Genomic DNA, 12,828 nt, shown 5'->3' with positions numbered 1-12,828 from the left:
TACTTGACTGTGCTAGAGTGAGCAACATGGATAGGCTCCTGGTTTTGACAGGAGTTCAGTTTAGTGATAAGGATACCTTATTCGAACAGATGACAAAAGCTTTACAAAGGTTTCTGGGGAAACATTTGATTCTGATGGCTGTGATGACCCAAATAGGTCAGCCTGCAATAAGGCAGAATATGGAAGATACACTACTAACAGGATGGCAAAATCGTATGGCTACGAACAGGGCTCAAGACTATAGAAGGAGATCAAGACAAGGAAATTATGAAGACAGAAACCCAGTTAGAACCTACAATAGGAAGATGAACCCCAGAAATGCACGTGGCATGATAAATCGATGTTTTCGATGTGACTCTCAATACCATTATGCTTTCAACTGTCCAACTCGTTATGATAGAGTGTTTGAAGAGACACATGACACGGAAGAGTCAGAAGAGGAAAAAGATAGTGACCAGAAAGAAGGCATTGTCCTATTGACAAGCAGTTTTACGCCGGTAATGAGGGTGTTGGTTGCAGAATCCTTCAACTGTGCTGTATTGGACAGTGGCTGCACATCTACTGTGTGTGGAATTGACTGGTTAAAATGTTACCTGGACTCTTTGAATGCTGAAAATCGTAACAAGGTTAAGTAATTTGAAAGTTCCACAAGTTTCAGGTTTGGGGATGATAATATTTTGAAGTCGCTGAAAAGAGTGGTGATCCCTTGCAATATTGCCGGAGTGAATCATTTCATTAGCGCAGATGTTGTATCAAGTGAGATACCTTTGCTTCTGAGCAGACCATCGATGAAGAAAGCACACAAGAAACTGGATATGGAACAGGTTAAGGCAACAGTTTTTGGGAAGACGGTGGACTTACAATTTACACAGTTGGGACACTATTGTATTCCATTACTGACAAATAATATTTCAAGTAGAGTGGTTAAGGATGTTTTAATGGCAGTTGAAAATGGGACTTTAGCTGATCAAAAGCTTGTGGTATTAAAACTGCATAGGCAATTTGCACATCCGTCTCCTCGGAGGCTGAAAAATTTATTAAAGGATGCAGGGGTAAGGGATGATGACTATACTAAACTGACAGAACAGGTTAGTGACCGCTGTGAAGTTTGTAGGAAGTACAGAAGGACACCAGCACGACCGATAGTAACCTTACCTTTGGCCAGGGATTTTAACGACATTGTGGCCATGGACCTTAAGATCTGGGATAAAGCAAATAATATATTTATTTTGCATTTTGTAGATTTAGCAACCAGATTTAGTCAATCAACGATTGTACGAAGTAAAGAAAAGAGAGTAATTCTGGATCATATCGTGGAAAAATGGATAGGGACAGGAATGGGTCCACCAGCAAAATTCCTTACGGACAATGGGGGAGAATTTGCTAATGATGAGTTTAGGGATATGTGTGAAAACATGAATATCAGAGTTATGAATACGGCTGCAGAAAGCCCATTTAGTAATGGGGTCTGTGAAAGAAATCATGCTGTCATCGATGACATGCTTCAGAAAATTTTGGCAGATCGACCAAATTGCAGGCTAAATTCAGCTTTAGCATGGGCAGTACATGCAAAGAATTAGTTGCAGATGGTTGGGGGCTAAGTCGTTATCAATTAGTGTTTGGTAGAAATCGTAAAGTTCCATCCATTTTGGATGACCAGCCTCCAGCTTGGGAGGGGACTACAATTAGCTTTGGTTTTGCTGAACATTTAAATGCTTTACACAGCAGTAGAAAAGCGTTTTTGGAAGCAGAAGTCTCTGAAAGAATTCGCAGAGCTTTAAGACATAACTTATGGCCATCAGATGCCGTTTTTCAGCAAGGAGGCATGGTATACTATAAGAGAGACAATTCTAATGAATGGAAAGGCCCAGGGAAGATCATAGGCATAGATGGCAAAACAATTATTTTGCAACATGGTAATCAAACTGTTAGGGTACATTCATCAAGGATAATGGGTACAGATTACAAATTTTCAAATTTAGACAGAGCAGACAGACATGACGAGGAACCAGAGTCATCTGGTACGCATGTGTTACAGAACTATGAGGACCAATTAACTGATATAGACAGGGTTTCTGTGGAGGAACACAACACTTCTGATGAATTACAACAGGCCATTTTTCCGAAAGGGCAACTGCCAAAAGTTGGTACAAAAGTGACATATTTGCCTGAAGGGTCTAGTCAATGGAAGGATGCAACTGTTATTAGTAGCGCAGGAAAGGCCATTGGAAAGTATAAACATTGGTTGAATGTACAGCATTCAGGGGAAGGAGTCAAGACAATGGATTGGGAAAACAAAGTTCAAAAATGAAGGGCACAGAAACGCAGTGCCAGTTCAGATAGTATATCGGATAGTGAACAGGTCTGCGGGAAAAGGTCGAGAACTATTGAAAAGACATCCCACAGCAGAAGGGAAAGATCAAGCAGTAGCAGTACGGAACGAGATATCAGGCGGGAGAGGGGACGTAGTTTATCAAGATCTCAGAACATGACTAAGACTATGAATATTAATAGGAGTAGAAGCCCACATGCACGTGAGATTTTGGTGGCTTCAAATAAATTAGATGAAAAAGTTATCAAAGGCGCTAAACAGCAAGAATTGCATAGTTGGAGTGAATTTGAGGTATACACAGAAGTACCGGATAGGGGACAAAGAGCTCTATCCCACAGATGGATTTGCACGGAAAAGGTTCTTCCAGATGGAACTTATAAGGCAAAGGCCAGGCTTGTGGCAAGGGGATTTGAAGAAAACTTAGAAGATCAGGATTTAAGGGTAGATTCACCTACAGCAGGAAAGGATATTTTAAAGATCTTTTTGGCTCTATTAGCCACAAAGGCGTGGGAATGCAAATCTGTAGATATAAAAGCTGCCTTTTTGCAGGGGCATCAGAGAGACATTTTTCTCCGTCCTCCTAAAGGAGCAGCTAACACAGAAGGGGTACTCTGGAAGTTGAACAAATGTGTATATGGATTAAATGATGCATCTAGAGTCTGGTATTTTTCAGTAATGTCAGTTTTATTAAAGTTAGGCTGTTGCCAGTTGAAAGCAGATCCTGCAATGTTTTACTGGCACTATAAAGGAAATCTTTCTGGCATTTTTATGATGCATGTCAATGATTTTTTGTGGGGTGGGACTAGTGATTTTGAAGCTATTGTACTCTCTGGTTTGAGGAAAGAATTCAGGGTTGGAAATCAGGCTTCCGGTGCATATAAATATATTGGACTGGAAATTGGACAGACTAAGTTAGGGGCAACTTTACGTCAGCAATCTTATTTGGAAAGCATCAGCCCAATAGCAATTAGTCGTGGCCGAGTTTCACAAAAAGACACAATGGTTTCAAAGATAGAAAAAGAGCAACTGCGAAGTTTTATTGGGCAACTGAACTGGTTAGGTAGACAGACTAGACCGGACGTGAGTTTTGATGTCTTAGAGTTGAGTACAAAAATGAATGATCCCAAAGTGGAAGACATAATAAGAGCAAATAAAGCATTGGCCAAACTAAAATTCAGGAGTTTGTTTTGAAGTTCCCGGTTTTAGGTGACCTTAGGCACTTAAAACTCATAGTTTATAGTGATGCGTCCTACGCAAATTTATGTGATGGGGTTTCAAGCGCAGGAGGTTTTATAATTTTCCTTTTGGGGAACAATGGTAAATGTTGCCCGCTTGTGTGGGGAACAAAGAAAATAAGGAGAGTGGTAAAAAGCACTTTGGCTGCTGAGACATTAAGCCTTGTAGAGGTGGTGGATGGCCTTTTCTATAAGTCAGATATTGACAGAAATTTTGGGATTAGGGGATTTGGGTAATATACCTATTGACTGTCACATTGACAATAAATCCCTGAGGGAAAATGTGCACTCTACAAAAAGTATCAATGAAAAGAGGTTACGGATAGACATCGCAAGTTTGAAGCAGATGTTGGACAGAGGGGGAATAACAAAAATTAATTGGGTCGACAGGAGCTATCAACTGTCAGACTGTTTTACGAAAAGAGGGAGAGTTCACATAAACTTTTGGATATTGTTAATGAAGGGCGCTTGTTTCTGTGACTTTTTGTTTTTCTTTCTCGTCCAAACAAAAAAAAGGGGGAAATCATGTGTGTGTTTTTGAGTTTCTTGAAATGTTGTTTTCACCAAATTATTATTTTTTTCTCCAAAGAAGGGGAGACTGTTAAGTAATGGGTTAAGAGACATTGCAATTAGTTGTTTCATTTATGTTAAGTATCCATTAATTGACACTGATATGTAAAGGGGCTTCAGGTGGCCTCTGTCAGGTGATGTATAGTTAGAGTTTTGTGCAAAGGCTGTTGGAATGAAATAAATGTGTGTCTGTGAATAAGGAACAGAACTTTAGACTCTTCATATCACAGCAACTAAAATGTCTAACAGCCACAAGTATAATTTTATACTTTGGGATTTTCCCAGCACTTGCCTAGGTCAAGCACATTCTGCTCCCGTTCGCCCAGATACTGCAATCAGTAAGACTGTGTACTCCAGGACATGGTTAATTTTTGAAACATTTTTTCTTGCAGATTAAAAACAAGAGAGCAGGTTTTTGGAAAACACAGGTCCTGAAAGTAACTCCACAGTTAAAGGGGTAAAAGGCTTTGTCGCGGACAGCCTACACGTCAAGGATGTGAAAGAGAGAAAATTTTAAAAGGTAAAAGGCTCTGCCTCCGGGCAACCTTGCGTACTGCAACACTTGTTGGGAACACATTTAAAGTTGGCAGTATTTGTACTGTGGGTTGTCGGGGGCACCGAAGAAGGATTTGGCCATAAGTTTAGATAAGTTAGAATTGTATAAGTAAGGACTCGATCTATAGTGGCAAACAACGTAGATTGAGAATTGATCATATAATTAGTTAACGCATAAGTATTTGTAAGTTGTATATATGTTTAAGAACTGTTGTAACTCCTGTAAACTGAAACAGCCTGGACTAAGGGATAGTGATCCCAGAGTTTAAACTACCTATCACCCCAGGTTGAAAGAATGGGAACCGGAGCAAGTAAAGCACCCACCAAAGGTCACACCAGCCTATTTCATGCTCCAGAATTGTGGCCAGTCATCTGTAGGCCATTTAAAAAATTGGGTTAAATTGACAAAAGGGGGGAATAGGCCATTCCCGCCAGACGGGTCATTTAACTTAGAAAGAATTTCTTGCCCAGAAGAATGCCTGATGGGTAGGGACCCAGGGTGTAAAGGAAGCAAAAAGGTAAATTGGTCAGCATTTGGGGATTGGAAGAGAGGCAGAAAGATGCAGAGAAAGGAGTGTAGAAACCAGCCATAAGGCAACCCCGAATAAGGACAAAAAGGGACACAAATTTCCAGGACAGATGGCTCAGCGCCGAGCCACTGTGCCGCAATGGTCAAGTAGCGATGAGCAAGAAATGCAGCAAATGTGGTTATAAGTCCCACCACCATATATGCCACCACTGCCCCAACTCCCCGTAGTTGAGGAAAGCCTCCCAGTGTTACCGCCGCCACCCCCTCCCCCGTCAGACAATGTTAGCTCACTAACAAGCACACCAAACGGAGCAGAAGGCAGGCAGGAACCATTACCATCCAGCACCACGAGGTTGAGTACGTAGTATGGACTGCAAATGCTTTTACGATATTTTCCCGGTGGCCCAGACGGCCAACCAATGCCCGCGCACAGACCATGGACAAATGCAGAGTTGAGGCTCATGGTTGAGAAATGGGAAACCCTGAGACTGAGTTAGAGAAAACACTGGACCAACTTAAAACCATTGTTCTTTGCCATGAACCTAGCATTTTAGATGGAGAAATACTTATTAAGGCTTGGCTAAAAGGCCGGTTCAAAGATTTTGAAATCAAATTCCAAGGGTTTAAAACCCATCGAGAGAGCCCAAATGCAGGACCAACCACAAGGCCACCTGTTACCTTCCCCCAAAAGACAAATTGGTCCAAGATAATGGAAGCTACACAGAGAAAGGACGAAAACATCCAGGATTATGCCCAAAGGGTAGAGGGACTCATGGAACAATACTCTGGGCTAACTATACCCGCATCAGAAGGGCCCACTATTAGTGCCATCGTCAATGGTCTGTGACCTGATTTAGGATCTGCCCTTAAATTAATCTGCCTGGGCTGGAGGCAAGAATCCCTAACAAAAGTAGTCTCCATGCTCCGAGACTCAGAAGAAAGGAGTAGGGATTCTAAGAACAAAAATACAGTCCTGTTTGAACAAACTACTGGACTTTTGGAAAAGGAAGTGGGAGAATACGCCCAGTTTCCCCAAAACCAACACCACCAACCACAAAGGGGTCATGGGAGATTTAAACAAAGGGGGCCTGGGAGAGGATTCGGAGGTTACAGGGGACCATGTGGGACACAGACAGACAAAGAGGGCTGCCACACCTGTGGTCACTGGGCCAGGGAATGCCCACAGACAAGCCACAAGGGTTGTCACAACTGCGGACAACTAGGCCATTGGGCTAAGGACTGTCCCCAACTAAAACCTCATTACCAACAGAATTGGAACCAGCATAATGGAAGAGGCCGTGGGAGGGGTGGACATATACCAGGCCGCCCGCAGGCCAATTATTCGGTCCAGGATCCCTGGCGCAGGGAGGGTCACCAGGATTGACCGAGAACTGCCCCTGGTGTCGTTGGATCCATATGATGAGCCGACGTTAACGATTAAGGTGAATAGTGAAGAAATTCCCTTTTTGGTAGATACTGGGGCCGCTTTTTCCATGCTAAGCAATGAACATTCAGTGGGAAGGGATTGCTAAAACAACTATCGAACAGTTACCGGAGTGTCAGGCACACCACAACGTCTACCACTTTCAGCCCCACTACCCATGGAGGTTAACGTCCATAGTGAGGAACAGACATTCCTATGATCTAAAGAGGCCCCAGTCAATCTTTGTGGCAGAGATCTGTTGTGCAAAATGAATGCTACCATTATATGCTCAATAGAGATATTGGAATGGAGATTCAGGTCCCAGCCGACCGCTGTGGCGCCTACCCCCTTCACCGTAATGATCACCCTATTTTGTATGCCTGGGAGAACTCAGAGCCCAAACCTAGTTCCAGACTTCCGTGTATCGTGGGATCGCTTCAGCCGCATCAGGCCCCAACAACCCCACTGACCAGCTATTCCAGATACCCCTCTCTCTGTGATCCAGCCAGCCCAATGAGGTAGGGAAGATGTTTACGACATCCCCACATAAAGTTGCCTTGGACACTAGGGGCTGGTTTAGCACACTGGGCTAAATCGCTGGCTTTTAAAGCAGACCAAGCAGGCCAGCAGCACGGTTCAATTCCCGTACCAGCCTCCCCGAACAGGTGCCGGAATGTGGCGACTAGCGGCTTTTCACAGTAACTTAATTGAAGCCTACTTGTGACAATAAGCGATTTTCATTTCATTTCATTTTCATTTTCCAGGCCCGTCCCACGGAAGAACCAATACCCACTGTCCCAAGCTGCGGGTCAAGATATCGCTCCCGTAATAAGGTCACTACTCCAGCAGGGCATCATAGTGCCTACTAGCGGCCCTTGCAACACCCCTATCCTGCCAGTCCAAAAGACAGGGAGTGACAAATGGCGTTTCGTACATCTCAGGGCCAGTAAATAAATCGATCTTCCCAGTCTACCCAGTAGTGCCAAACCCAGCGACCATCCTTACCAGTATTCCTGTAGGGCCACGCTACTATACTGTTATTGACCTATGCTCTGCATTCTTCTCGGTCCCCATACATCAGGACTCGCAATTTCTGTTTGCTTTTACCTACCGTGGCCAGCAGTACACCTGGACTAGATTACCCCAAGGATACACTGAAAGTCCTACAATGTTCTCCCAATGCCTAAAAAGAAATTTAGAAGATATAGCATTACCCTCAGGGTCCACCCTAATTCAATATGTCGATGATCTACTCATAGTGTCACCCAGTGAAAAGACTTGTGAAACAGATTCGGTAGTTCTATGACACGCCCTCGCAAGAAAGGGACACAAGGTATCAAAAGCAAAATTGCAATTCGTACCAGAGAAGATCCGATACCTAAACCATGAGCTTTTCCAGGACACCTGCTATCTCAAGATAGGATTGGGGCCATTTGCTCAGCCCCATTGCCGACGACTAAAAGGGAAATGAAACATTTCCTCGGGGTGGCAGGCTACTGTGGATAACCAATTACACTGAGCTAGTCAGACCTCTCTTGGATCTTGCTATGCCAGCCCGGCCTGAACCCTTAATGTGGACCAAAGACACACAGAATGTCTTTCCAGCGTTAAAACAGGCTCTGACCTTTGGCCCCGCTTGAGGCCTACCAGACTACACCAGACACTTTAACCTTTTCGTGCACCACAAGTCCGGGTTCGCCCAATCTGTGCTTACCCAGGATCACGGAGGCAAACAGAGACCATTCGCTTATTTTAGCACTCAATTCGACCCAGTGGCAAGGGGCCTGTCGGGCTGCCAGCCAGCCCTAGCCGCTGCATATTATGCAGTAAAACAAGCCCAGGCAACCACACTGAATCACCAGACCACTCTACATGTGCCCCACTTAGTCGAAATTCTCCTCACTAAATGCGCAACCCAGCTCCAGGCTCCGGCATGGACAATTAGGTACGAGGTAGAACTTTTGACAAACACTAATCTAACTATTAAGTGATGTACAACCCTCAACCCTGCTACCCTACTACCCAACACTGACGACGGCACACCTCACTGTTGTGAGAAGGTTACCCACTTAGTAACTAAGCCACGTGCAGAGCTCGGCGTGGTACCCCTGACCGACCCAGAGTTAACATATTTTGTAGATGGGCCAGCGCTCAGAAATCAGAAAGGAAATTGCTGCTCTGGCTATGCTATTGTGTCACCCCATGAAACCATAGAGGCAGACACCCTTCCAGATAATTTTTCAGCTCAACAAGCTGAATTGTTTGCCCTTGTACGAGCCTGTATATTAGACACTGACAAGACCGTAAATATTTATACGGATTCAAAGTATGCCTTTGGAGTGGCCCATGATTATGGACAGATTTGGAAATTCAGGGGATTTCTAACATCATCAGGCTCAACTATTAAAAATGCGAAATTAGTAAACAATCTATTACAGGTAATTCAGACCCCAAAGCAATTGGTAATTTTAAAATGTCAGGCCCATACAGGATATAAAGATGACATTTCAATAGGAAGTGGAAGGGCAGATGAAGCTGCAAAAGTGGCACAAAACCTTTATTCCCATGGATTGTCCGATGCGTTCATCCATTCACACATGCGGGCAAAGGGGGGATGGCAGACTAGATTGCAAAAACATGGTACGCACCAGGTATTTCGGCAATTGCAAAACAAATTAGTAAACAATGTGTCACTTGCCAAACCATAAATCCGGGAAAAAGTACAGTCTGCCTCCCACCCAATTCAACAGGACCTTTTGTAAGTTTACAAATGGATTTTATTGAACTACCCCCATGTATGGGTTTTAAATATATTTTAGTAATTATAGATGTATTCTCTCGGTGGATAGAAGCTTTTCCATGTAAACACAATGATGCTACTACGGTTGCTAAGCTTCTGTTAAAAGAAATTGTGCCGCGATTTGGCATCCCCGTACAACTATCAAGGGACAATGGGTCACATTTCACAGGAACTATTATACGAGAAATGTGTAAAGCTCTACAAATTAACCAGCACTTTCACTGCAGCTACCATCCACAGTCAGCTGGAATGGTGGAACGATACAATGGAATTTAAAAAAATAAGCTAGCAAAGCTGTGCGATGAAACTGGATTAAAATGGGTTGAACTATTACCTTTGGCACTAATGGTAATAAGATCAGCAGCCAACAGGGCAACAGGACTATCGCCCCATAACATTGTTATGGGGAGACTTCAGAGACTACCTTTCTCAGCACCGTGCACGGCAAAGCAAATGGACATTCACAAGATGGACGAAAGTATGCTGAACTACTGTATTGCCCTAACAAAAAGCATTTCTAGATTTCATTCGCAGATTAAGGAAGCCCAGGTGGATCCAGCAGAGGGACAGTGCCATAGGCTCGAAACAGGAGACTTCGTATACATCAAGGCCTTCAAGAGGAAGACCAACCTACACCCAAGGTTTGAGGGTCCATTCCAGATTCTACTGATGACCAACGCTGCAGTGAAGGTTAAGGAGCGACTGACATGGATACTGCATCGCACTGCAAAAGAGCCTCCGACCTGGAAACTGGGGGACAGGATTGACAATGCTGGCAATTTTCTGCCAAATTGGACTAACTGGTACAATTACTGGACTACATATGAACACTTTCCTTTACATGGCATATGTATACGCAAGAGGAGCCAACCTATCTAACTGTTGGGTCTGTACCCATGTGCCCATACACAGTAAAGGGGGAATATCACTAAGGCCTATCCTTTTAAGCACCTCACAAACTATGGAATGGTACCTATTCCAAAATGGCTCCCGCAGAAAGGGCCTCCACAAATGGGGATGGCTACAGTACCGATGGTGAGGGGGACTTGATGACCTGGAGTTCTGCAGGGTACTCGATGGCAGACTTTTCGGGCTGGTATCAGCCTAAGTACAACACATCCCATAGGCCACCCGTCCTCCTCCTCTCTAATATCACTGGGCAAGAGGCTCCCAAGGGCAGCATATGCCTATACATGAGTCTGGCTGGTGGGGAAGAAGTAGGTAATAGCTACTGCACACGCTCTTTCAGTGTCTCCCAGAGCTCCTACTCCTCACTCCTTAAAGGACTTAAGAACATGACAGGGAAAGGTAACTTTGCTGTTAGCTTACAAGTAGAAGGGATAGCCCACTATACATCATATAATGGGACATACTTTATCTGTGGGTACAGGGCCTACTCCTGGTTACCTATCAACTGGTCAGGATCATGTTATTTAGGATTTGTGGAGCCCTATATTAATCACTCACACTCACTTCCAAGAAAGCTTGTGCATTCAGTGGGCAGCATGTTAGCATAGTGGTTAGCACAGTTGCTTCGCAGTTCCAGGGTCCTAGGTTTGATTCCCGGCTGGGTCACTATCTGTGTGGAGTCTGTGTCTACCCCGTGTCTACGTGGATTTCCTCCCGGTGCTCCGGTTTCCTCCCTCAGTCCAAAGATGTGCGGGTTAGGTGGATTGGCCATGATAAATTGCCCTTAGTGTCCAAAAATGGTTAAGTGGGGGTTACTGGGTTACGGGGATAGGGTAGATACGTGGGCTTGAGTAGGGTGCTCTTTGTAAGTGCCGGTGGGCCAAATGGCCTCAACTGTAAATTCTATGATTCCCGAGGCAGGAGAGCCATCACAGAAACAGAGCGTTTCTTTGCGATTTTGTTCCCAACATATGGAGCTGGAAAACTAGCCCAGGAATCAATAAACTTGGCAGCGGTTTTAGAGGTAATAGCAAAGAGCACTACAGGGGCATTGGACGAAATCATGGCTGAAATGGTTGCCACACGAACGATAGCCCTACAAAATAGGATGGCCTTAGATTTCCTGCTAGCAGAAAAAGGAGGAACTTGCACCCTGATAGGGTCAGAATGCTGCACATATATACCAGACGCCTCAGGAAACATTACAAACCTAGCTGCCCACATCAGGAAGGAGGCAGCCAAAATACATGACGGGTCTCCACGGGGAGGTTGGGACAATTGGCTAGGTTTGTTAGGAGGCCTGGGCAAGCCCATATTGCAAGACATTACCCTAATAGTGGGGCTATGCATTTGCGTCTGCTTCCTTGGAATCGCCATAAAGGGTTGCTGCCACATGGCAACCAAGAGCATAGAACCCCTGCCCACCATAATGACCCTAACTGCTGTAATACCCCCAGAAGACCCGTCCCTAACTGAACTAAAAAGGATGATACCAGAATAATGTTATCATAAATATATGACAAAAGGAGGGAATGTGGAAACCTAACGTGGCCGTTTTGCAGCCTCATGGGATACATGGCATAAAGTCTTAAAGGGTTCCATTGTAAATTGCTTTACTATCTCATTAATTCAATCAGCAGACAGATGGCCCCCTGTACCGTGATTACATTGTCTGGAGTTTAATCGGTTTCTTCCGAGATGTATTGAGACACACACACCATTGTTCTATAACAGTACCATCGAAGCCAGTGACGTCAGTCGATTAGCACGGCCTTTGTATTGCTAATATGTATTCATCTCTGTGGAGGATACTGACGTCACTGATCACCTCTCCTTTGTATCGGAATTGTACCTTTGTCTCTGTGTAAGCCAACTGAAAGGCTCAGCAATTATCAATGTATCACCTGTGGGGGGGATGGGTTTCTTATTGTGTATAAATATCTTTACGTCCCTCATGTTCCGCAGAGTGTGCCTGCTGCAACCCTTGATTCCAGCGGCTTCTCTCCTTAATAATAATAATTGCTTATTGTCACAAGTAGGTTTCAATTAAGTTACTGTGAAAAGCCCCTAATCGCCACATTCCGGCGGCTGTTCGGGGAGGCCGGTACGGGAATTAAACCTGTGCTGCTGGCCTTGTTCTGCATTACAAGCCAGCTATTTAGCCCACTGTGCTAAACCAGCCTTGTGACAAGTAAAATCATTTAACCTTTAACTGTGTTGTTATCTGTTACACTTCTTTCAGTCTAAAAGTCTTACTCGGATGTTAAAGATTTTGACAGTTTCCTCCAGATGCTCCGGTTTCCTCCCACAAATCCCGATGGACATACTTGTTAGGTGAATTGGACATTCTGAATTCTACCTCAGTGTACCCGAACAGGTGCCGTAGTATGGCGACTGGGGGATTTTCACATTTTCTTCACTGCAGTGTTAATGCAAGCCTACTTGTGATATTAATAAAGATTATTATAAATTACA

The 12,828-nt window shown here is 44.2% G+C and overlaps 1 long non-coding RNA gene across 1 annotated transcript in view; it reads left to right on the top strand.

Annotated features, from left to right (window-relative positions):
• LOC140407376 (uncharacterized) overlaps window positions 1–12,828 on the top strand; it is a 35,421-nt gene extending 22,593 nt beyond the window's left edge. The window contains exons 3-4 of the long non-coding RNA XR_011939669.1: window positions 4,530–4,657; window positions 9,966–12,828. This is a non-coding gene — a long non-coding RNA (uncharacterized lncRNA). The remainder of the gene's footprint in view (window positions 1–4,529; window positions 4,658–9,965) is intronic.

Source organism: Scyliorhinus torazame, chromosome 1 (genome assembly GCF_047496885.1).
Source record: "Scyliorhinus torazame isolate Kashiwa2021f chromosome 1, sScyTor2.1, whole genome shotgun sequence".
NCBI classification, from domain to species: domain Eukaryota; kingdom Metazoa; phylum Chordata; class Chondrichthyes; order Carcharhiniformes; family Scyliorhinidae; genus Scyliorhinus; species Scyliorhinus torazame.
The sequence above is the reverse complement of the archived record's forward strand: the minus strand, read 5'-3'. Positions and strand labels throughout refer to the sequence as shown.